The sequence below is a fragment of the Rutidosis leptorrhynchoides genome, chromosome 1 (genome assembly GCF_046630445.1).
Source record: "Rutidosis leptorrhynchoides isolate AG116_Rl617_1_P2 chromosome 1, CSIRO_AGI_Rlap_v1, whole genome shotgun sequence".
In the NCBI taxonomy this organism is placed as follows: domain Eukaryota; kingdom Viridiplantae; phylum Streptophyta; class Magnoliopsida; order Asterales; family Asteraceae; genus Rutidosis; species Rutidosis leptorrhynchoides.
Genome location: NC_092333.1, coordinates 487,911,151 through 487,937,164, shown reverse-complemented (window position 1 = coordinate 487,937,164; position 26,014 = coordinate 487,911,151).

Genomic DNA, 26,014 nt, shown 5'->3' with positions numbered 1-26,014 from the left:
GTAAGTCTGGACTTCGACCGTGTTTGCATGTCAAAAGTTTTGCTTATGATTTCTTGTCAGAAATTACCTGCTTATCATTCCTAGTCTAGACACGTTTTGCTGCATTGATTGCATGAATAGTGTATAGACAAAATTCATATATTAGCGTATCTGTTACTGTAAACTTTTCCTGACATCTTCCGAAAATTTCTCCGTGATTTATGGAATTTGGTATTATATATACATATGTAAATTATGTATTGAAGAATACCAAACTAAATTCTATAATCTAGTTCATATCAAAAATCATCTCCCTAATTATACAAGATGGATCCCGTATCTAGTTCAAATTCCTTAAACTCCGACAGCTATTCCGATATGGATATTCATCTGAATTCCGAAGACAGTGTAACTGGAATGGATCAACCAATTAGCCATCATCTATTCTAGATGAATTGGGGATGGGTTCGTAGTCTACTTAATCATTGGAGACAAGAAGAAGGTGATCCCTTCCATCCACCACATTGCCCTCTTGACGAAGAACCTGAAGCACTTACCGACGAACCTATTCGAGACACCATTTTCTCTCTCATTTCCAGAGTATCTCATCACGATAATATACTATCTCAAATTCTGGATCTTATTCATCCGCTCGTCCGAACCGCCAATCATCCCGGTGTAGTAGAAGTAGTCAACGAGCTTCGCGCTCGGGTAGTGGCTTTAGAGAATATGGTGCAAAGGTTACAAGCACCAGCAGCATCACCGGCATCAACAGTACCACCGACAACAACACCAACAGTACCATTACCACTACCAATAACCTCCGCATCGCAAACCTCAACTTCACAATCTGTTCCACGAGCATCAACATCATACGCACTGTAGTTACCAAGAAATACCAGCAACAATAGCCGATGAAGTATTAACTCATTTCCTCTGAAGAAATTTTATGTATATTTAATATATATGAATTTTGAAATCAAAATAAATCTTTTCGTACTAAGCTATTACGTGTGAATCTTAACTGGTAGGTACTACTCGATTAGTTCATATTACTAATATGCAATGATGAACATCCTTCCTTAACAACTTAACCATTATTAACTACAATCTCTGTTTCAACCCAATGAATTCCATTTCATAATAAACCAAGTGTATTATTCAATTATATAATTGATTTTACATTTTCATTTTCGATGTACTCGAAACTTTCCAGAAAACATCATCTGTGCCTTGTAAGGTTCACAAAAAATTCCACGAGCACCAACATCCTTCACCGAGGAATATCAATAAGAATAAATAATGAAGTGTTGATTTCATTAGTGAAAAACTCCGCAAAGATTATGTAATCTTTAATGTTTTAGAGATTAATCATTTCTAAATCAAGCTGAAAATCAAATGAGCTTAATATGATATTAACTCATTAAATCTGTATTACATCTGAAGAAATATACATACATATATTTTCATAAAGACTGTAATGAAAATTATTTTGTACAAAATATTACTTGTGAAATCTTTAACGGGTAGGTAATTCCCGGGAAATATATAAGTTCACAATTAATATGTTACACTGTACATTCTTCAACTTTGATTCAAAAATTATTAACTATGCTCACAGCGATATACAATCGTTTCCATACAAATTCAATTACATATTCTGATATTGATGGATCAGAATCCAAGTCAAGATTTAACGGGTGACATCATTCTTAGATCTCTACATCTTTCAAAGCTATACTTTGACTTCAAAAATGTGAAAGATCCTTTAGCATTGTTATTACTGAAAATAATATTGCAATCCCTTTTCAAAGTATCCAGTTTTACCACACTTTCAACCAGTCAACTTCGACTTTTCAGATTAACCTTATTATAACCTTGACATATACGTTTTTGTTACTGGGGAACCTTTCATGTTCCACCACATTAACAGTAAATGTACCAGTAAATTCATTAATCTGTGACTTAAAGTCTCTCCAAAAAACCATTATAATTGTTCATTGAAACCCAATCATGTACTCATCCACATCTTGTAACGGTAATTGCCATACCAACTACCGGAAATTAGCAATCACTATTTCGAATTTCGCAGCAATTCTACGCCAACAGTTATATATATACATATAATGTCTATCTCCTAGACTTATTTACTTCGAAGGTGAAGTTTCTGAAAAACACCCCAAACTGCGAAACTAGTTCTCTGAATTTTGGAAAAATACTGATGAAGCAGCAAAAACTGTAAACGACTTTATCAGCCAAAAGTTTGATGACAAAGAATAGTGTGTTGGCAAAGCTCAGAAAAAGAGAAGGTTTAGAACTGAAAAACAGATTGAGCAAACCATGAAGGAGGCTGTGGACAAATCACAAAGACTAAACCTGCTTTCAAAGAATACATGTAACATCCCGCATTTTTCCGTTAAATTATTTTAACGCCCGTCTTTTTCTTTTTAAATAATACCCTTCGTATCTAGATTCGTATCCTTTGTTATGTAACGTTTTAAATATTCTCGTTATCGGATTTCAATATCTCCCGTACTCCCGTGTAACTTAAAATAAATCGTTTGGTTATATCCCGCACCCGATTTGAACTCGAAGGACTAAAGTCGCCAAAGGGTCAAACTAGTGACTAGGTCAACTAGTCAACCCTTCTCCTCCATCCATTCATTTCACCTCCTTCTTCCTTTTTGATACTTTCAAACTCTCTCAACATTCAAACCTTAAATCATCATCCAAATCCGTTCAAGCGAGCTTCAATCCAAACAAACTACATATTCTTGATCCTCTCATCATCCTCTTCGATTTGATGCTAACCACTTCGATTTTGGGTAACATTTCTTAAACACTAGATTTCTTTAAATTCGTGTTCTTGACTTAAAAGTATGTTAATTGGTGTCTATGGCTCATTGTGATGTCGTGTATGTAATTTGTATGCTCGATTTGTTGTTTTTGGGAGTAACTAGTTCATTATGAAAATTGCTTGCTAAATCCTTGATTTTGGATGATCAAATGTTGTTAGATTGTTAAAGTGCATGTTTTAAAAGTGTTACTAGTATCTTTAGCTTCGTTTTGATGTATAGGTTGATTAAGGAAACATCAAACTCATGACTATTGATTTTTGTGAATTTTCGTTAGAGTTTGATAGACTTTAAATGAACTTTTGATGATTTGAATGCCATGAAATGTTGTTAGTAAGTGTTTAGTTGTATTACATGTTTCATTACCTTCAAAACGGCATATCATATGTATAAATTGGATTCCCGAAACTTGAATTGCAATTGATGAACTTGAAACCTTGTTTTGGAACGTTTAACGAACTTTTGACGAGATTTTTGTTGTCTAAAATGATAAATTTGATTTAGGAAATGTATCTAGTTGTGTTCCTTGTCGAAAGAGCTTTCCGGTGATATAAAATACATGTCTTGATTGTTTGCGGATCATAAACTAGGATTGATTGAAGTTTGGCTCGTGCCTTGTGTTTTCTGCAAACAGGACCTGTAAGCCTTTTGGGACGCCGTCCCAACCTCCTAGACGCCGTCCCACCCTTCATATTGGGACGCCGTCCTGACAATTGGGACGCCGTCCCACTCTTCATATCAGGACGTCGTCCTGATTTTTGGGACACCGTCCTGATACACTAAAATGGGCTGTTTGCTTTGATCTTTTGACGCAAAATGTTTGCTATGCTACGGACCTCCGATTAACATGAAACTTGGCCAACATGCTCATATATGACTATATAACTTAGAAAAATTGTCGGATACCCAACCCGACCCCGTTGACTTTTCCGTTGACTTTGACCCGACCAAGTTTGACTTTTTGTCAAACTTAACCAAATACTTATGCAACCTTTCTAACATGATTATTTACTTGTAACTTGCATGAAACTTGACTAGTTGATTCACATGTTAATATAATCGAGTCGTAACGAGCCATAGGACTAATTGAACATCTTTGACCGTTTGTGCTTACCGATATTGATATAACCTATATGTTTAGGTCAAGACTAGCTTTGTCTTTGCACGCGTTTACTTGTTGAAGTACTTTATTAACTCTCGCGCTCAAGGTGAGATCATAGTCCCACCTTTTCAACAACTTTTATACTTTTAAATCGTGGGCTGAGAAAACATATACTTTGTTACATCTTGTACTACTTACTTTTATGTTTTGAACACAAGTGTGAAAACAAACATTCCACGTGCGAGTTAGAACAAAAATGCCTCAATTCGATTATCATTAGTTACACTTGCAGGGTGTAAGCGAGAACTTATATTGTGTGGCCATACGGGTTTAACAAACCCTCATTCGGACGGTTCGCTACCGTTATGCGGATGAAATATATTTTTGTGTTTTAGTGTGGATTCTAGCACTGTGTGATGGGGTAACGTTGGTTAAGTTTTGATAATTGAGTGCTCGCGTATAACAACACTTTTGGAATGCAAATGATTTGGATAATCTACGTTATGGAAATACAAAATCTTGTGGTTCAAAAATAACGTTTAATACTTACTAAACCTATGATTTCACCAACGTTTTCGTTGACAGATTCTTCTATGTTTTCTCAGGTTTTGAATGCTTAGTGATACATGCTTCCGCACTCTTTTGATACTTGCTTGGATGTCGAGTATACATGCATTTTGGAGCATCTTTTGAACTTATTTAAACTGAGTCGCATAGTTTTCATTTGTACTTATAACGTTGTAACTTAACTTGTGGTCAATTATCTTTGTAAACTTTGAAACAATCTTTACACTTGAATGGATGCGACATATTTTGGGTCAAACGTCTGTTTTAAAGACTTATGACCAGGTAATGGGACCTACGTAGTCGACGCCGTCACTTGACGATTTGTCGGGGTCGCTACAAGTGGTATCAGAGCCTTGGTTGTAGGGATTTAGAGTTCATTTGTGTCCACCCTGAGTCATAGGGTACATAGGTGAATCTAGACTACAACCGGCATATAGACTGAAGTAGGAATTACTTGACTATTTGTGCATCTATACTCGAACTCTTCTATCATATCTAACTCGTATTCGATCTTGATCTTACGTTGATAAATTTTGTTGACGCGCCACCTTGACTTTATGAGGTAATGTTAAATGCACATGAGAATCAGGGTAATATAATTTCCGGGATTATATTACGGTGATTCATATGGACATTCCGACATTATGACATAAAGAATTTAAGGCGAGTCAAGGAAAATTTTCTCTACATCATCATTCCCTATCATGATTAGTATTATTGAGAATACTAATCAACGATATTCTTGTGTCTTGAAGGAACAATGCCTCCCCGTCGCGGGCCACGTAATGAAACTTCCGAACAAGCTTTTCAACGCATGATAGCCACCGCCATAGGTGCGGCTATGGCTAGTATCTCCTCCGACATCAATAACAACCACAACCACAACAACCATGGAGCCGGTAATTCAAACGAGGGTTGCTCCTACAAAACTTTCATGGGGTGCAAACCTCACACCTTCGATGGGACCGGAGGACCGGTTGTGCTCACCCGATGGTTTGAGCAAACAGAAGCCGTTTTTAGCATAAGCGGTTGTCGGGACCAAGACAAAGTCAAATATTCCACCCACACTTTTGCCGGTATCGCCCTCACATGGTGGAATACGTATGTGCTGTCGGTGGGTATCGATGAAGCTCACACTCTCTCATGGGCCGACTTAAAGAAAAAGATGATCACCGAATACTTCCCGCGCGAAGAGACCCGTAAGCTCGAACACGAACTAAGAACTTTAAAAGCGGTCGGGAATGACCTAAAGGCATATAATCAACGATTTTCTGAGCTATCCTTGATGTGCCCAAACCTCGTGAGCCCCGAACCTCTAAGGGTTGAACTTTACATGGATGGTCTTCCCAAGAGCATCAAACAAGGAGTAATGTCATCCAAACCCAGTAATCACCAAGAGGCCCTGAATATGGCCCGTCAATTGATCGAAACGGTAGACGAGATTGAAGTGCCGGCACCTAAAGCCGAGGATGAGTCGGGTGAAAACAAAATAAAATGGGAAGCCCCCCAATCGAGCAACTACAACAACAACTTTGCCAAGGAACCTCTCACCCCCGTCGGCAAGAGAAGTTATGCCGGGACACGACCTTTTTGCAACAAATGCCACAAGCATCATTTTGGTGAATGTGGCAAGCTAATTTGCCATCGGTGCCAAGGTAGTGGTCATATTGCCAAGTATTGTGGAAGTACCGCCCCCGTCACTCAAAAGGGGCCCGACGCACCAAAGCCTTGTATTTGCTACAAATGTGGCCAATCGGGTCATTTTAGGAATGAATGCCCAAAGAATAAAGCAAAAACCAACGCGCGCTGTTGAACTTACAACATCGCCACCTAGGATGCCCGAGACGATGATGGACTAGTCACGGGTACGTTTCTTCACAACAAACCGTATATTTCATACTTATTCGATTCGAGTACCGTTAGACGTTTTATAACCAAGGATTTGACTCGTGCTCTTTATATTCCACCTCTTTCCCCCAGATACTACTTAGACGATTTAAGTGACCGACGGAAAATATTGTGTGCCTATAAATTTTATCGGAGGATATGCGTTAAGAAATTGGACTCGACACCTATAGAACTAAGGAACTCAAAACCTATTCATTAAGGAGAAATTGTTGCCCTACATTTATGTATAGATTATTGTGAACTAAGTAACTTTCGGTTGGAAACCAATACTCTCTTCCTCGTATCCATTACCTCATGATTATTTGCGTGGATCCCGTGTATTCCAAATCGACCTCCGTTCTGGTTATCATCAATTGGGGGTTAAGGGAGACGATGTCTCCTAAGCCATTTTCCGAGCTCGCAACGTTAGTTGTAAATCCCTCTTAGTACCGTTTGATTTATTTAGGACTCCGTCCGTATTCATGAACCTCCTAAACCACGTATGCAACTTATCTAGACAAATCTGTTATCATATTTATAGATGACATCTTAACTTATTCAAGTAAAGAAGGCAAACGAACAACATCATCATCTTACGCTCGAACTTTGAGAAAAGAGCAACTCTATACCAAATTCTCCGAGTGAGAATTTCTGTTAAACGAAGTCAAATTTTCTAGACCATGATGTTAATGGTCAAGGCATTACAATCAATCTCGAAATCAAGCCACACGTAATCATGAAACTCTCTCAACTCAGACTTGTATTCGTAAAATCTTAGATCTCGCCTGTTATCACCGAAGATTCATTTCTGACTTTTCTCGTGTTACCCGACTTTTAAACTCGTTAACTCACTAAGGGAAAACTTTAAACCTCTCCGTGTTCGAACCTTGAGCGTGATTCTTCACACCAACATTTCTAGTTAAAATCGTATAGCAACAGATGGAACTCAAACATGGAAATATTTCTACATGAACGCCGAAAGGCATACTCTCTCGACTCAAAATTTACGTAACAAAAATTCGTTATTTTGCACGAAGAATTCGAATACTAAACTGTAGATCCTATCAACTTTCTCGTCATCACGTACCACACACATACCTCTGTTATTTCACCGTTACTGTCTGATATTACTGGAATTTAAGATAACACACAATCCAACGATACTTCACTCTTCTTTGACTTAACGTCCTTGTGTTTCTGATAATCGACCAACTATTATTCAACCCCGAACTATACAATTACGTGTACTATCTTGTTTCTCTTCCAGACTTCAATTTTCGACAACTAGAGGCACGTTATGGCAACCTCGAGATGTAAGCTCATCCTATTCTCAGTCCTCATTTCACTCCTATCTTTATCGCTCGCATTTCCGTTTAAGGAAACTCCTTGTAACATTTCTCCATGGATAGAGAAACTCCTCACATTACATTAGTATTCGCCACGAGGGTGAATAGTCCTAACGAACATTTTTTTTGAAACCCTAACTAACTTGTTCAAACATATCTTAAAAGATTCTATTCCAACACGGTGTATCCTTGTCAATTATTCCGTATCGAAATACTCGTTTCACTTCTAGTTTTACAAGAAACCCTGGAGACCCGCTTAGACATGAGTACCACGTACCACCCAAAAACCGATGAACCGAGCAAACGAACGATTTACGTCTTGGAAAGACATGTCACAAACTCGTATTGTCACCTTTAGTAGATCACTCGTACAACAGTAGTTACCACTCGTGTGTTCACCCGCACTTTCCGAAACCCTATATGACCGCTAATGTCGTACCCCTGTTCATTTAACCAACGCATGTGGCAAACAAAACACAGAATCTGAACTCAATCAAGAAACAACAATTGAGATCATTCAAGTCCGAGAAGGGCTCGAGACAACCCATAGTCACCAAAAGAGTTATACCAAACTTAGATGAAAACCTCACAAAATCCCTGTAACAGTGTAATATTGAGAACCCGCACCTTGGAAAGGTGTAATCCGTTTCGGGAATCAGGGAAAGTTAAACTCGCGACACGTTAACCCTTTTGAAACCTTGGGGCGTATTGGAACCGCTTCCTACCGTTTGGAACTTCTGACTCAATTAAGTTTCCGCTTACCCTGTGTACCATGTAACAAACTTAGAAACGTGTCCTGCGGAACAGGAACGTGCAATCCTGCTAGATACATCAACTATCGATGACAAACTTCTCTTCATAGGAAAACCAGTTGAAACCAGGGATCGTAAAAACCGAACCTTAATACAACGAAATACCCTAACTATCCAAATTCATGAGAACACTCAAGGACGTGCCTTCACTTATTCATAACATTGACAACGTAAAGTCTCGAGTAAGAGATATCGACTACTACTTCCAACTAAATTTCGGGACGAAATTTCTTTTGAGGTGTGGATAATGTAACATCCCGCATTTTTCCGTTAAATTATTTTAACGCCCGTCTTTTTCTTTTTAAATAATACCCTTCGTATCTAGATTCGTATCCTTTGTTATGTAACGTTTTAAATATTCTCGTTATCGGATTTCAATATCTCCCGTACTCCCGTGTAACTTAAAATAAATCGTTTGGTTATATCCCGCACCCGATTTGAACTCGAAGGACTAAAGTCGCCAAAGGGTCAAACTAGTGACTAGGTCAACTAGTCAACCCTTCTCCTCCATCCATTCATTTCACCTCCTTCTTCCTTTTTGATACTTTCAAACTCTCTCAACATTCAAACCTTAAATCATCATCCAAATCCGTTCAAGCGAGCTTCAATCCAAACAAACTACATATTCTTGATCCTCTCATCATCCTCTTCGATTTGATGCTAACCACTTCGATTTTGGGTAACATTTCTTAAACACTAGATTTCTTTAAATTCGTGTTCTTGACTTAAAAGTATGTTAATTGGTGTCTATGGCTCATTGTGATGTCGTGTATGTAATTTGTATGCTTGATTTGTTGTTTTTGGGAGTAACTAGTTCATTATGAAAATTGCTTGCTAAATCCTTGATTTTGGATGATCAAATGTTGTTAGATTGTTAAAGTGCATGTTTTAAAAGTGTTACTAGTATCTTTAGCTTCGTTTTGATGTATAGGTTGATTAAGGAAACATCAAACTCATGACTATTGATTTTTGTGAATTTTCGTTAGAGTTTGATAGACTTTAAATGAACTTTTGATGATTTGAATGCCATGAAATGTTGTTAGTAAGTGTTTAGTTGTATTACATGTTTCATTACCTTCAAAACGGCATATCATATGTATAAATTGGATTCCCGAAACTTGAATTGCAATTGATGAACTTGAAACCTTGTTTTGGAACGTTTAACGAACTTTCGACGAGATTTTTGTTGTCTAAAATGATAAATTTGATTTAGGAAATGTATCTAGTTGTGTTCCTTGTCGAAAGAGCTTTCCGGTGATATAAAATACATGTCTTGATTGTTTGCGGATCATAAACTAGGATTGATTGAAGTTTGGCTCGTGCCTTGTGTTTTCTGCAAACAGGACCTGTAAGCCTTTTGGGACGCCGTCCCAACCTCCTAGACGCCGTCCCACCCTTCATATTGGGACGCCGTCCTGACAATTGGGACGCCGTCCCACTCTTCATATCAGGACGTCGTCCTGATTTTTGGGACACCGTCCTGATACACTAAAATGGGCTGTTTGCTTTGATCTTTTGACGCAAAATGTTTGCTATGCTACGGACCTCCGATTAACATGAAACTTGGCCAACATGCTCATATATGACTATATAACTTAGAAAAATTTTCGGATACCCAACCCGACCCCGTTGACTTTTCCGTTGACTTTGACCCGACCAAGTTTGACTTTTTGTCAAACTTAACCAAATACTTATGCAACCTTTCTAACATGATTATTTACTTGTAACTTGCATGAAACTTGACTAGTTGATTCACATGTTAATATAATCGAGTCGTAACGAGCCATAGGACTAATTGAACATCTTTGACCGTTTGTGCTTACCGATATTGATATAACCTATATGTTTAGGTCAAGACTAGCTTTGTCTTTGCACGCGTTTACTTGTTGAAGTACTTTATTAACTTTCGCGCTCAAGGTGAGATCATAGTCTCACCTTTTCAACAACTTTTATACTTTTAAATCGTGGGCTGAGAAAACATATACTTTGTTACATCTTGTACTACTTACTTTTATGTTTTGAACACAAGTGTGAAAACAAACATTCCACGTGCGAGTTAGAACAAAAATGCCTCAATTCGATTATCATTAGTTACACTTGCAGGGTGTAAGCGAGAACTTATATTGTGTGGCCATACGGGTTTAACAAACCCTCATTCGGACGGTTCGCTACCGTTATGCGGATGAAATATATTTTTGTGTTTTAGTGTGGATTCTAGCACTGTGTGATGGGGTAACGTTGGTTAAGTTTTGATAATTGAGTGCTCGCGTATAACAACACTTTTGGAATGCAAATGATTTGGATAATCTACGTTATGGAAATACAAAATCTTGTGGTTCAAAAATAACGTTTAATACTTACTAAACCTATGATTTCACCAACGTTTTCGTTGACAGATTCTTCTATGTTTTCTCAGGTTTTGAATGCTTAGTGATACATGCTTCCGCACTCTTTTGATACTTGCTTGGATGTCGAGTATACATGCATTTTGGAGCATCTTTTGAACTTATTTAAACTGAGTCGCATAGTTTTCATTTGTACTTATAACGTTGTAACTTAACTTGTGGTCAATTATCTTTGTAAACTTTGAAACAATCTTTACACTTGAATGGATGCGACATATTTTGGGTCAAACGTCTGTTTTAAAGACTTATGACCAGGTAATGGGACCTACGTAGTCGACGCCGTCACTTGACGATTTGTCGGGGTCGCTACAATACAAATGATTCAGTATCTGCTGAAGTCATTAACGAATACCTTGCTCCTGACACAAAACCGTTACGAACAAATCTTCTTCATCATCCTTTGATATTAGAAATTCTAAGATATCATCGTATCTTTCATTATAAATATCCTCGATATTTCTGAAGATATTTTCATAACTATTCTTATCTGAAATCATTTATCTCTTCTCGATATCAGTGTTACATCAGAAAGGAAACTGTTTTAGTTTCTAAAATCTGAAAAGTTTGAACTTAAATTATGAATGTTATTGAAGTAGTGTTGGGAACTGAAGCATGAGTTAATATAATATAATGACACTTGATCAACGTGATTATATTACAGTAAGTCATGCTGAGTTTCTAATGGAACGTGATAAAGGTTCACAGATCATACCCTTATCATGAACCATGTTACATAACTCTTTCATTCTATTTAACCTCTAAACATATCAAGAAAATATTTTTCTTGATGATTCGGTCTTTTTCGAGGTATTCTGGTAATTTGACAAGTCAGATTGTGCCATTACCATTTCTTTCTTAAAATATTAATTATGTTCATTCCGAAATTCATACCTACGAATTCTGGACCATTATTCGCTTGACTTAAAGTCGGGAAGAGAAAACGAAAGCATGAAGCTCCGAAATATAATGGAAAATATAAAGCCCGAAAACAACCCCGAAATTACAATTCGTGTATATCAATGCGTATAATAATATAAAGACACGGGAGAATGAAAAACAATATAACCCCAAGGTAATAGTAGAAGAAAATAACCTCCTCTGGTGACAGATGAAAAAGAAGAATGAATGATATGATAGCCAAGAAAATATCAAGAATCAGAACTGGATGAAGCATTTTCACAAATCTTTTGTAAGTATGAAATAAGAAAGAAGATTATAGGAGTGGTGAAAATAAATGAAACGGAAGAGGTCAATTTATAGCAAAATATCAGACATAGCAATCGAGACAGATTACGCATTTAATCAAAGGAAATCCTAATTTCCTTAAATTCTGAAGAATCAAATCTTATTTAAATTATGAAGATTTTCTATTCCTCAAATTCCGGAAATCAATCGTTACTACATCAAGAGATAAGACGAATCTCTATTCTCCATTTCACATTATTACGATAACTTCTCTCATACGCTTTGAGTAATCGGATTGTTTTATCCGTATTATTCAATGGTGATAAAATTCTATTTACCAACTCATATTCGTCATGAAAACATTTTTATTGTAAACCATGACGACCTCACTCAAATTTCGGGACGAAATTTCTTTAACGGGTAGGTACTGTGATAACCCGAAAATTTTTGACCAAATTTAAACTTTATCTTTAAATGATTTAAAGTTTCCGACACGATAAGCAAAGTCTGTAAAACCGAATCTCAAAATTTTTGAACTATTCAAGTACCCTTCGGTTGTTTTCAACGATTCGAACCATTATATGTAAATAGATACATATATATACTATAACTTGAAAACGTAACAAAGTTTTAATTGCATAATACCGTACATTAAACTTATTGGTTTATATATCGATTTAAATATATATGATTTCAAGTTATTTAGTAAACGATAGTAACATTCGATTATTGATTCGATTGATATTTAGATAAGTTAACTAAAACATTTAAAATGAACCAGTAAAACACTAATTTGCTACAGTATTTTCGAATTACTACAGTACCCGAAAAGCTACAGTATTTTCGAAAATCACTATTTGCTACATTAACTTTGCTACAGTAAAACACTATTTCAAAATGAAAATGTATATATGTATATGTATATACTACGAGACGATGATTTATAGAAGTAAATGACCAAAACACTCGAAAGTTTAAAATACACTTTGAGTGATATAGTTTATTGATAATTTAAGACTATATTTTAACAAAGGTACGAGTCACGAAACGTAAAGAGCCAGTTTTCTCAGCGTACGAAAGGGCGTTCGAAAAACCGGAACCGGGACATAAGTGGAGTGACAACGTACGACTTATCAGAACAAAAATTACAAGTTAACTATGCACGTGAATTTAATATAATATATAATTAATTATATAAATTAAATATATTATATATATAATAAATTAATATGTCGACGAACTAGATTACAAATCATATGTGAGCTGGAATCCTAGGCCATGCGATCGCATGGCCATAACACACAGAAACCATGCGATCGCATGGAGTCTGAAATCTGGCCACACTATAAAGCTCGAGCATTCTGGCCTCTGTCTTACACACACATATATCATACTCCGTATTTATATTATTATTATTATTATTATTATTATTATTATTATTATTATTATTAAGATTAATATTATTATTAATCTTATTATTATTAATATTATTAATTAGTATTATACATAAAATACTACGACGATGTTATGAGCGTGTCACTTCCAAAATGGTTTTCAAGCGGGATAGAGCTAAGGAAATTATGGGTTATTGCCAAGGAGGTTATGGGTAATGTTCGGGGGTATATTTGTAAATCAAACCTAGTGTTTATCATCTCCGTTGCGTCTACATACTTTCCTACAATATTGAATCTCAATATTGATACGTAAGCACTCATATTTTATCTTTTATAAATTAATTATGTATCCATGTCTAGTGCTCGAGTATATATATTTATACATGCTTGTATGCTAAATTTCGTCGTTAAACAGTTTATGATTAATCACGAATTAAATACATATGTTACTGGTAAAAGGTATATGATATGCATGTTTTTGGAAAGCTGGCGAAAAATCAATGACTTTTCATTTAGATATCGAATAGTTTCGATGAACGGATTAAGAGATATGATCAACTGAATTATGATTGATGTTAATTGAAATTGCTTTTGAATATGCAATTAAGATTTAAACAACTTGTTTACGAGATTGATAAAATGGATTTTTGAATATTACCAACCGAGTAAATGACTCCTTATATAAGGTATGTCTCATTTTGTTGAACTATTGTCAAAATTGACTTTTTGAAACGACTTTGGATAACTTTTGTATGTAGATCCCGAGCATTAGGATTGTGATACACTATGACCTGACCTAGCTTGATAGACAATTATTGACCAACATATGTTCTCTAGGTTGAGATCTACGGTTATTTGGTATTCCAAGTTTCGGTCACATTTCGGTGAACGACTTTATGTACTGCTAAGGTGAGTTTCATTTGCTCCCTTTTTAATTGCTTTTGCAATCTATATTTTGGGCTGAGAATACATGCACTTTATTTTAAACGCAATGGATACAAGTACATACTTAATTCTACACTGAGTTTGAACAGAAAATCCCTTAGCTTTGGTAACTAGTAACTGCCAGTTATAAGAACTGGTGGACGCGAGTAGTAGTATATGGATCCATAGGGCTTGACATCCCCGTCTGTTCCAGGTATAGAAACCCTAGCCTGAACTATAAAACAGACGTATGCTATTTGAGTTTAGTACATGTTGGATTGCGTGTATTGTACATGTTGGTTGCATGTATGTTAAAACAGGGGTACTTATTATAACGTTAAAGTTTAGTTACCAGGGTGCTCAATTTCGTAGAATATTTTGATAAACGTTTCTGGATGAAACAAGTGAAAGCTTGTGATCCACCTTTATATACAGATTATGCGAAACATTAAAACTATGAACTCACCAACCTTTGTGTTAACACTTGTTAGCATGTTTATTCTCAGGTTCCCTAGAAGTCTTCCGTTGTTTGCTTATATGTTAGACAAGCTATGTGCATGGAGTCTTACATGGCATATTTTTCAAGGAAACGTTGCATTCACCAAATCATCATCATGTATCTTATTTTGACTGCATTGTCAACGGAAGTACTGTTGTAAACTATTATTTATGGTGATTGTCTATATGTAGAAATCATCAGATGTCGAAAACCTTTGATTTACATATTCATTTATGGTGTGCCTTTTCAAAAGAATGCAATGTTTACAAAAGGTATCATATAGAGGTTAAATACCTCGCAATGAAATCGATGAATGACGTGTTCGTCCATATGGATTTGGAGCGATCGTCACAATTGGCCATGTTTAGAACTTGTAATTGGGTTTAATCACTAGGTTTAGTGATTATGGAAGTGTTGGAACCCATTTAGAGTGTTTGAAAGACTAATTTTGAAATGAGTCAAAATTAGGGTTTATGGGTGATTTTAAGAATCTTAAGTGTTTAACACTTATGATTGGGTTAAATTGGCATATTAGGACCATTGTCACTAGTGTTAGTGATTATTGGTTAGTTTGGGCGTGAATTGTGCTTGTAAGTGCAATTGGTCGAATTTGCACTAAGTGTCGAATTGAGTTGGTTTGTAAATCAACTCTAAGTGTGTTATTGTATTTGTGATAATGGAATAGGTACTTTCCATTGGCTAGTTGCGGATATTCGGTAGCATTCATCAAGACGACAAGGTGAGTATTAATATCCTATGTGCATATGTATGTGTAGGATGGGTGCGGGTCGGGTGAAGTGGTTCTCGGTTATAGAGCTCACTTCACATATAGGTGGATTTTTTTTATGGACTTGTGTAATAGATCCAATTGGCACGGTTGTGCGTTTTGGTTGACCACCGTTGACGAGTTGCACACTTGTGTGTACGCTATCACATGGATTGTGATTTGGAGTTATAACCCCTACGGCATGGGTTGTGGTGTGGGAAATGAATATCGGCTTGCACGTATTCATAATATTTTTGGGTAGTGAATCTCGGGTAGTGCGGATTCATGATAACTCGGGTTGTTCGGTCATCTTGTTGATGAGGTAGTGAATCTCGGGTTGTGCGAATTCACTAAGGCTCGGGTAGTTCGGCCAATCTCGGTTGTTGAATTGGTGAAGAAGTGAATATCGGGATGTGCGAATTCACTAAGGATCGGGTTATTCGGCCAACTTTCGTATGTTTGAGGTTAAGGGTTAATCTTGTAGTGTTGGCTACCATATGTGTATGCTTATATACTATTATTGTTGTAACTAATCTTGTGGTTTGGCTTGGTGGTACGTTAGGTATGACATTACTTAGTTATGCTTGGATTGCGGTATGTGATTACTATTTGTGTGTTGGCGATGCGCATTTATTTTATGCATATATATGTATGTAGTATATTCTCACTCACTAAGCTTTAACTTACCCTCTCGTTGTTGACCTTTTTATAGATTTGCACGGATGCGGTGGCTCGGGTAAGCGTGGGGACTAGTGGACTTGCGTAGTTGCTTTAGAAGATCTTGCTTTTGGATTGATTAGGATTGGGTAGCATATCCCCAATCGCCATGCTCGGTCTTTATTTCGTGTTAAAAATCATATGGTTGAAAACTTGTATTTTGTACGAAAGTCGTAAAACGGCCGATGTGGGCCCGGTCTCGTAAAACTCATTTTATTATTGGAACGTGTTAGTTTTGACAAATATAAAAGGTTGTGAAAAGTTTCGTCTATAAGTGTCGGGAAGCAGGAGATCTTTTTACGAAAATTGGAAAAAGTGGACAGCGGGCTCCAGGCCTTGTGCGCGCCGCGCACAGGTGGGGTTGCGCGCCGCGCACCCCATCTGGTCAGCTCAGTTTTAAATTTTTTTTTATGCTGCGTTTTTGGTTGGTTAACGGGTTGGGTTGTTACAGTTATGTTGTCTGTTTGTATATTTACGGATATAATGCTGTGACTAACTTGTGTATATGTAATAATTATTAGGTGGCAAACAGAAAGGTGAAGGCTCGGTAAAATAAGACCACTGTGTATTTGTGCTTTCAGGTGAGTGGCACTATCCTTTAGGATATTGTTAGATAGTGATAAGACAGCGTTATGTCTTGTGATTTGTGATATATATACTCAATAACCCATATTATGTATGAATATACTATGCCTTTATTCTGTGATCAGTGTGACATTATGTGATTGCGTGTACACCTAGTGATCTTGTCGGGGTATTTTGTGCGACGAAAGAGGTCAACCATTCCTAGCGGGGTGTTTTGTACGATAGAAATTGTGTTGGGTCCGGTGTTACTGATGTGGTGGTATAGTGTGAATGACGAGTGCATCACATCTGGAAGACTATACTAGTGTTTCAGTGCTAAGGACTATCGGTGAACTGTAGCTCGATCAGCTAGCAGTTAAAGGCCCGGCCAGGCCACCGGTCCACTTGTGATCTTTTCTGCGCTAGTGCCCCAGTAGCTTGTGACTTGTGACCTTGAGCTGTGCTTAGATCTTATAGTGATATCCTATTGGATTATTTCCATTCACTTAGCGTTATGCTAACTCTCCCACAGTGTTTTGCCCTGCAAGTGTATATTAGCAGTTTTGGTGGGTATTGTAGGGAAGATGAAGATGTGTGACATAATGCAACTCTGATGTTTTTGTAATAAACTTTAAATTAGAAAAGGTTTGTAATATTAACGTAACACCAGCGTTTTTAATCGTATAATGGCGTAATGTATATTTATATGATGTGTTTATAGAACTAGTATTCAGCTGTGAGTTTTTAAAAAAAAAATATGTGTGTAAAATGTACGGTGTTACAAAAGGTATGGTATTATACCGAGAATGGTGAACCCAAGAGTAACTTTGAGGCGAGACAATCGAAAGAATCCATACAATGGAAGCTTTCCATGAAAGAAGAGATGGGGTCACTTAAAAAGAATGAAACTTGGTCACTAGTGAAATTACCTCATGATAAAAGGGCACTGCAAAATAAATGGGTGTATCAAATCAAGAATGAGTTGGATGGCAAGAAAAGGTACAAGGCTCGGTTGGTGGTCAAAGGCTTTCAACAAAAGGAAGGAGTTGATTACAACGAGATATTTTTACTGGTAGTTAAAATTACTACTATTCGGTTGGTACTTTCTATCGTTGCATCTGAGGACTTAAGTCCAATGCAACTAGATGTGAAGACTGTGTTCTTACACGGAGATCTTAATGCAGAGATCCATATGAATCAATTTGAGGGCTTTGAGGTAAAGGGTAAAGAGAAGTGGGTTCGTAAGCAACAGAAAAGTTTGTATGGATTGAAGGAAGCACCTCGGCAATGGTAATTGAAGTTTGCTGAGTTTATGAAGAAGATTGATTTCTTAAGATGTGAAGCGGAGCATTGTTGCTACTTGAATAAATTCAAGTCTTCTTATTATTTTATTTTTGTATGTGGATGATATGTTACTTGTAGGTTCTAACATGTCCGAAATCAACAAGTTGAAGAGATTACTTTCCCATGAGTTCGAGATGAAAGATCTTGGTGGTGCTAGGAAAATACTTGGAATGAGTATAGTGTGTGATCGTGTGAAAGGTACTATATACTTGTCTCAATCCAAATATATTGAGAAAGGTGTAGAGATGTTTAACATGAAGAATTCAAAGGCTCGTTCTATGCCTTTTTTGGGTAGCGCAATAAGGTTATCGAAAAGTCAATCACCTAAAACGGAAGAAGATAAGGAGGAGATGGAAAATGTTCCGTATGCATCGGCCGTGGGTAGTGTTTGGTATGCCATGGTTTGTACGAGACGTCAGTATTGCTCATTCGGTGGGAGTTGTGACCCGTTATATGTCTAAACCGGGGAAAGAGCATTGGGAAGCGGTCAAATGGTTGCTTTGTTATTTGAAAGGTACTTCTAGTATGGGATTGTGCTTCTCTAAAAACAATGTCATACTTAGGGGTTACGCGGATGCTAATTTGGGTGGATGTGATGATTCGGGGAAAAGCACTACGGGTTATGTTTTCACAATAGGGAAGACGGCTGTTAGTTGGATGTCTCGACTACAAATGAATGTTACTTTATTAACCACAGATGCCGAATACATGGCTATTGCGGAAGCTTCTAAAGAGCTTGTTTGGTTGAAGAACTTCTTGGGTGAGTTGGGTAAAAGACAAGACTATCGCGTCTTGTATTGTGATAATCAAAGTGCGATTCATCTTGGAAAGAATTCGGTGTTTCATAGTCGTATGAAACACATCAAGTTAAGGTATCATTTTATTGGACAACATATAAAAGGTGGTACTTTAATATTAAATAAGTCTTTGGTTCGAAGAATCCCGCGAATATGCTTACTAAGTGGGTGACGACGGACAAGTTGAGGCTTTGCATTGCCTCAACCGGTCTTCTCATGAATTGATTAGAGAAGACGACCGACTAAAGAGATTGAGAGATGATGGTTCGCTTCTAACAAGAAGTGTCGAAAACCTTGTATCGAAAGTTTACTCATCCGAAGAATGTGTTGAGTATGCATGTTCTAAATGGTGTTTTGACGGTATGAATGGTGGTTTAACGATCTTGGTTAGTTTGTTGAAATGTTGGGTTGACGAAGGTTGGTTTTGTTTAAATTATCCTTCAAATGGGAGATTGTTGGATGTAAAAAATAACAAAACAAAGAACTGCTGATGTTGTGCTCGCAATCGCTAAGGAGAAAGTCGCGATCGCGACTGATCGTGGTTTGGATTTCGCGATGGGGAGAATGAAACTCGCGACTGGAGGAAGAGCTCGGCATGCTCGACACAGAAATTCGCGAACGCGAATTTTGCTGAAGAAAAGAACTCGCGATCGCGAGTCGAGGCTTAACGGGAAGAAACTTTCAAAAACGCGTTTTCTTGCTCGTTAAGTTGTTTCCATGTTGAGTTTTGCCTATATAAACACCCTATTGTAACCCATAACATTAATCACGAATTCTATCAATAAAATCTCTCTAGTTTGGTCTGTCGATTAAAAATAATCAACTCTTGATTACATATAACCACGTTAAATTATCGTCTTCTTAATTTTCTTGTTATGTCTTCGTTTATCTTTATAGGTTGGGTAATTTGATGAAATTACTCATAATATTAGGTCATAAACCCTTACATACTTGTTTATATATGTATATTATATCAGTTGCTTGCTTTTTTTAAAAAAATAAAAAATAATAAACGTGTTATGTTTCGTCTAGTTATTTTGAATGGATAAACTTGGTCAATTTTTTATTAATAAAATCGTACACATAGAGCTTATGTTAGGCCATGAAAAGCTAAAAACCAGTTGTGACCACATGGAAATAGAGTTAGATAGCAATCAATCCTATAAATCATTTGAGGGTTAGCAGCCTACATGAATTGGGTGTCATTCCACATTATTGACATGTGTAAAACATTATTAAAAGCCATTTTTATACCTTATAATTCTACATTTCTTATGCCAAAAAACACATGTTATGTCTTGGCCTCTATTCACAAGATTTTATCAACAATAATGTGCAATGTTTGGAGGTTTAAGACCCTAATTGCTTGATATAGAGTAACAATTTAAAAGGTTAATCTAGTGCCAAGTGCATTATGGAGGAAAGGATTCTATATTGGGCACCTACCATTAACATATATAAATACCATTTAATGATGTTTTAATACATTGCTTAACTTGAAGTAGTCGATCTAATAATTAATCATATGTTTTATCATCATAGGATTCCCAAGGGTTGACTAATATGTGAGTTGCCCATCATTGTACTATTTAATGATTTAGGAATTATTTGAGGCCCATTAATCCTATAGTTTTACCTTTCTAACAATTTTTTTCCATGATATCAAAATTCACATTAACTAGCACGAAGTTGAGGGAAAAGTGATTTATGTACACGCATTGATGGATAAAAGGGGGCACTAGGATACATATGTTGATAAGGAACTCATGAAAAGATCTTGAGTGGATAGAGAGCCGTGGTGGCAGGGGCGATTCTACCTTATAGGCTGTGGGGTCCGATGACCCCACTACTTCGAATTTTTTTTATACAATGTACTCTTCAAATTGTATAGGACACCACTAAATTCAACTATAGGACCCCATATAATTTTAAAATTTGAGGTTTTTCTGAGTTAAACAACCACTAAAGTACCCTTAAAATATAATTAGCTCTGAAATTTTTTTGAGGACCCCATTGGATTTTCATCCTAGATTCGCCACTGGGTGGTGGCCTCTCAGATTTTGAGTAGAAATATGATACATATATACGAACTGCGTTGGATGTATCTTTAGTTGATCAGCGCTTTGATTGAATTTGATAAGATTCGAACAATAGCTTCGACGAATTTAAAAATTTTCAATTAAAAGAAGGGAAAAACTATTTATAAGTTTTAGTTTTTTCTCATCCCCGAAAATGACTCGAGATCTGCTACTGTGTGCGTGAAAACATGCTTGACTTCTAATTCGTTACAAATGTAGTCACGTCAACGCTTTTGTCTCAAACAACATTAACAGTTAAGACCAAAAAATCAACATATTATGATTTTTATTATGGTAAAAGTACATTGTGTATCTACATAAGTGATTAGGTTATTGTACTACTCCATGTGTCTAGGTGTGGAGGACTATGTAAAGTGAAGGTACTTTAACGGTGGATTTAATGTTGTTTAATCTATATATGGTTGGAGAGCTTAAGATTGAAGCTAACCAATCAAAATATGGTTATCATTGTGGCATCCATAATAATGTGTGGGAATCAGATGCAAATTGTTTAATATATTTTATTTGTTTAAAGTTAGTTAGGGCATATATTATGGGTGTTATTTGGGGGATGATATGGAATTATGGATTGGATTGGGTAAATTTGTTTATTCTGATTTCCAAAAAATAAAAACCAATGAAAAAAAGAAAAAGTGAGCATGTGAGGGCTCCAGACTTTATAACAAGATCCCTGTTAAAAGGGATTCAAAAACATGGGAACTCTCTTTATCATCTTCTCAAGCAACAATAATGTGATCATTATAATAATGCATATTTACATGTTTATATTTAGGAAATTGATCTTCACACACCAATTTTTTTATCCATGTACAGCTAATTACCTATTATAACTTTAATTGTAGTTTAAATAATAATATAACTTCAACTTCCTAGATTTATTTAGGGGTATAATTGTGAGTTTAAGAGACAAAAGTGTACATGAATTAAAAAGCGGTGTGTGAGGATCACCTCTCATTTATTTATATTATATATATATATATATATATATATATATATATATATATATATATATATATATATATATATATATATATATATGCATATGTATTTTATATATTTATATATTTACATTTATTTTTATATATTTATATTTATATACTTTATAATAACAAAGGGTTTTAATATTATTGTCGTGAGTTGGAAATTATCCTACACAGTGTAACATGTCCACATTTTCTTATACATATTCTATACGGATATAATTCTATACGGATACATATTCTTATACATAATACATATTATAGCCGTTCTAAAAAAAAAAAATTTAACTTTCAAAAATCTTTTATCCCAACTTTGACTTATAATTTTGTTTCTTTTATAAATATTTAGTGAAATTTCTATGAATAACCTAGGTTTTAAATGTATTTTAATTATTATAATTTTTATAAACTAATTATACAGCAAAATAGAAATATTTAATGTTAAAGTTAAAAAAAACTATAAAAATTAAACTGAGAAAGTTAATTTGAAACAGATGAAGTATTTCGCTAATCACGTAGAATGAAATTTGGTAAGTGATAAGGATAACCTTATTCGAAGACACGCCACAAAACTTCGAACCGTTTGATTAGTGTGTGATTCTAACCACCTATGAAGAACAAAAATCCATCCATAATAAGATCGTCTACTGGTTAGGAGTTAGGACACTAATATTCTTACAAAGGATCTCATATCTAATCCTCACTAATATTCACACTTCACTCATACTTTGAAGTGGATAAAAAAATGTTAAAAATAATCATATGATCCAATTAGATCGTGAACAACAAAGTAAAAGTTTAGTCACCATTCTCTCGATAGCTAAACTGTATGGATCGTATAGCCCAAACACAATGTCCAACAATATAAGCCAAAGAGTCCATCTTTATTCTAAAACCAATTGGTGGTAGACTGACTTTCCCTTAGATTTATATAATATATTTGTTTTGTCCCATAATCGATGTGGGACTTTGCTTTGCACTCTTACAAACCTATATCAAAACAATGAAGCCCTAAAGAAACATACAATCAAATGGGCGAAGAACCACAACAAACTCAGTCCAAAAACAAGAAACATGAAAACTTGGGCACAAACAAACCTAAACGGGGAACTAAACTAAATACCAAACAAAAGCCAAACTACAAACAATCATAAGAAGACTATAAAGAGGCCAGTAAAAAAGATACAACGACGATAATAGGGTCCAACTCCAACAAGCATTCAACCAAACATATGTCCGTCACAAACTTCGAGAATGTCTTCAATTCGCGCCTTGAACAATCTTTTTTTTTCTTAGTTTTTTGGTTTTAGGCAACAACATAGAATAAATAAGTTTACCTTCAACACGATCAAACTCTCGAACTTTCATAACCGATCCTAAAGAAGCCAAATGAAGAAGTCGCGTCCGGCTCAAAATTTCAGATAGATATTTTAATATTTGCTTTTCAAAAATAAATATAAAAAATGTGCCGAGTAAACAGTGTTGAACATTGGGTTCTCTTTAGATTCTCTTATCAAAAATTTAAACCCTCTGTCACTGCTGCTTATAGATAACCTTCTCTTGTTCTCCACAACCAACACTTGCACAACCACAAAATTAAATAAATAAACACACATTATTTATATCAAATTATAATTAATAATTTCATGAATGGTTGGACCAGTATGAAGTGGCCGATGTGTAGGTTTACAGAAACACAAGATTTGTTTATTGTCATTAATTAACGACTCACTTTCCAATCATAGTGTTAAAACTAACCACACCTTAACAACTTACTAAAATATCTATAATTCCCTTTCATATCATTTATAAAATAAAATGGATAGACATTCAATATTTAACCAAATTATCAATTAAACTAAAATCTGGAAGATAATATTTGTTTGTTAAATATGTCTATCTTGGGTATTATATGTTCCAAAAATATGTGATATATCCTTTTGCACGTCCAAAACGATACAAAAGTTTAATTTAACAAATAATTTTAATTTTTTCCTTTGTAAAAGTATTTGTAGTTCGACTAAATTATAAATATAGCATTTAAAACCATCTCATTACTGTTCACATGAATTTTCTATTGTTAAAGGGTATTTTAATCCATTTACTTATTAGATATTTATCACCTCTTTGTCATTTCTTCTCCCTTCACACATACCTAATTTCTCTCCAGATGCTTCCGGCGATTTTCCTCTCCTTCAAGCAATCCCATTTGCTTCCTACCAATGTACTCCCGGAAAGTTCAGACATTTTGGCGAATTAGAAGTTCATTTTATCAGAAAAGGTAAATTTTTTTATTTTTTATTCTAAAAGCAAGAACATTAATTCTATTTATAACTATATTCATACATTTACATGGCAGACACTATAAAGGCATAAACATGGCTCATGCCAATATGATTTTCATAGGGGGTCGGCTAACTCTTGTGAAGTCGATTTTGAAAAGTACATATATATAATATTTATCGTTATACAAATGCCCGAAAGCCATTATTAATGAACTTGAATCAATAGGAGCCAAATTCTTTTCAAGTTCTTCGAGGGATTCAAAGAAAATGCATTGGGTGACGTGGAACTCTATTTAGCATCTATCAAAAAAGGAGGTGTGGTGTAAGACCCAAATATTTATGGTACATAGCTTTAGAATGATGTACGTATAGTGGGTGGGGCGTGGTGTAAAATTAAAAGCTCAGAATCTGCTCAGACAAATGTACGCGCCGCGCACACTTAAGGGAGCGTGCCGCGCACGTGGCCTGCTACAGAATTCCTGCCTTTTTCTATTTTGAGTTAAATGAAGGGCATTTTGGTCATTTCACTTGGAGTCGGTTTGGAGCCTTCAAAGCTGATCCATTGATCATCTTATCCTCATTTCTACACCACAAACACTCTCATCTTTAAACCCTAGAGAGAGAAGAGTTCTAGAGAGAGGAAGCTCCATTTGGAGAAGAAGGAGTTGGATTCTCACCAAAGCTCAAGTATTAAAGTTGTTCATCTCGTTCTTGGCTACGTTTTGGTTGTTGTGGTAAGTTCTAACTCCGAATTTCATTATTTGATTTGATATTCAAAGTTAGGGTTTGAACGTGATTTGTAGAGAAACCCATTTAAACTCTTGAAGTGAGTTCATTGTTGCTAGTAATCGGGTTTGTTGTTGGTGGTGGTGGATTTTGGGTTGGAAACCGACTTGGCCATGATTTAAGACTTGTAATTGGGTTTAATCACTAGGTTTAGTGATTATGGAAGTGTTGGAACCCATTTTAGTGTATTTGAAAGACTAATTTTGAAATGAGTCAAAATTAGGGTTTATGGGTGATTTTGAGAATGATAAGTGTTTAACACTTGTGTTTGGGTTTGATTGGCGTATTAGGACCATTTTCACTTGTGTTAGTGATTATTGGTTAGTTTGGGCGCGGTTTGTGCTTGGAAGTGCAATTAGTCGAAATTGCACTAAGTGTCGTTTTGAGTTGGTTTGTAAATCCACTCTATGTGTGTTACTTGTATTGTGATTTTGGAATAGGTACATTCCATTGGTGAGTTGCGGATTGTTTCGGTTGCATTCATCAAGGCGACAAGGTGAGTGTTAATATCCTATGTGCGTATGTATGTGTAGGATAGGTGCGGGTCGGGTGAAGTAGTTCTCGGTTATAGAGCTCACTTCACATATAGGTGGATTTAATGGACTTGCGTAACAGGTCCAATTGGCACGGTTGTACGTTTTGGTTGACCACCTTTGGCGAGGTGCACACTTTGTGTGTACGTTATCACATGTGCTTGTGATGTGAATAACCCCGATGTGGT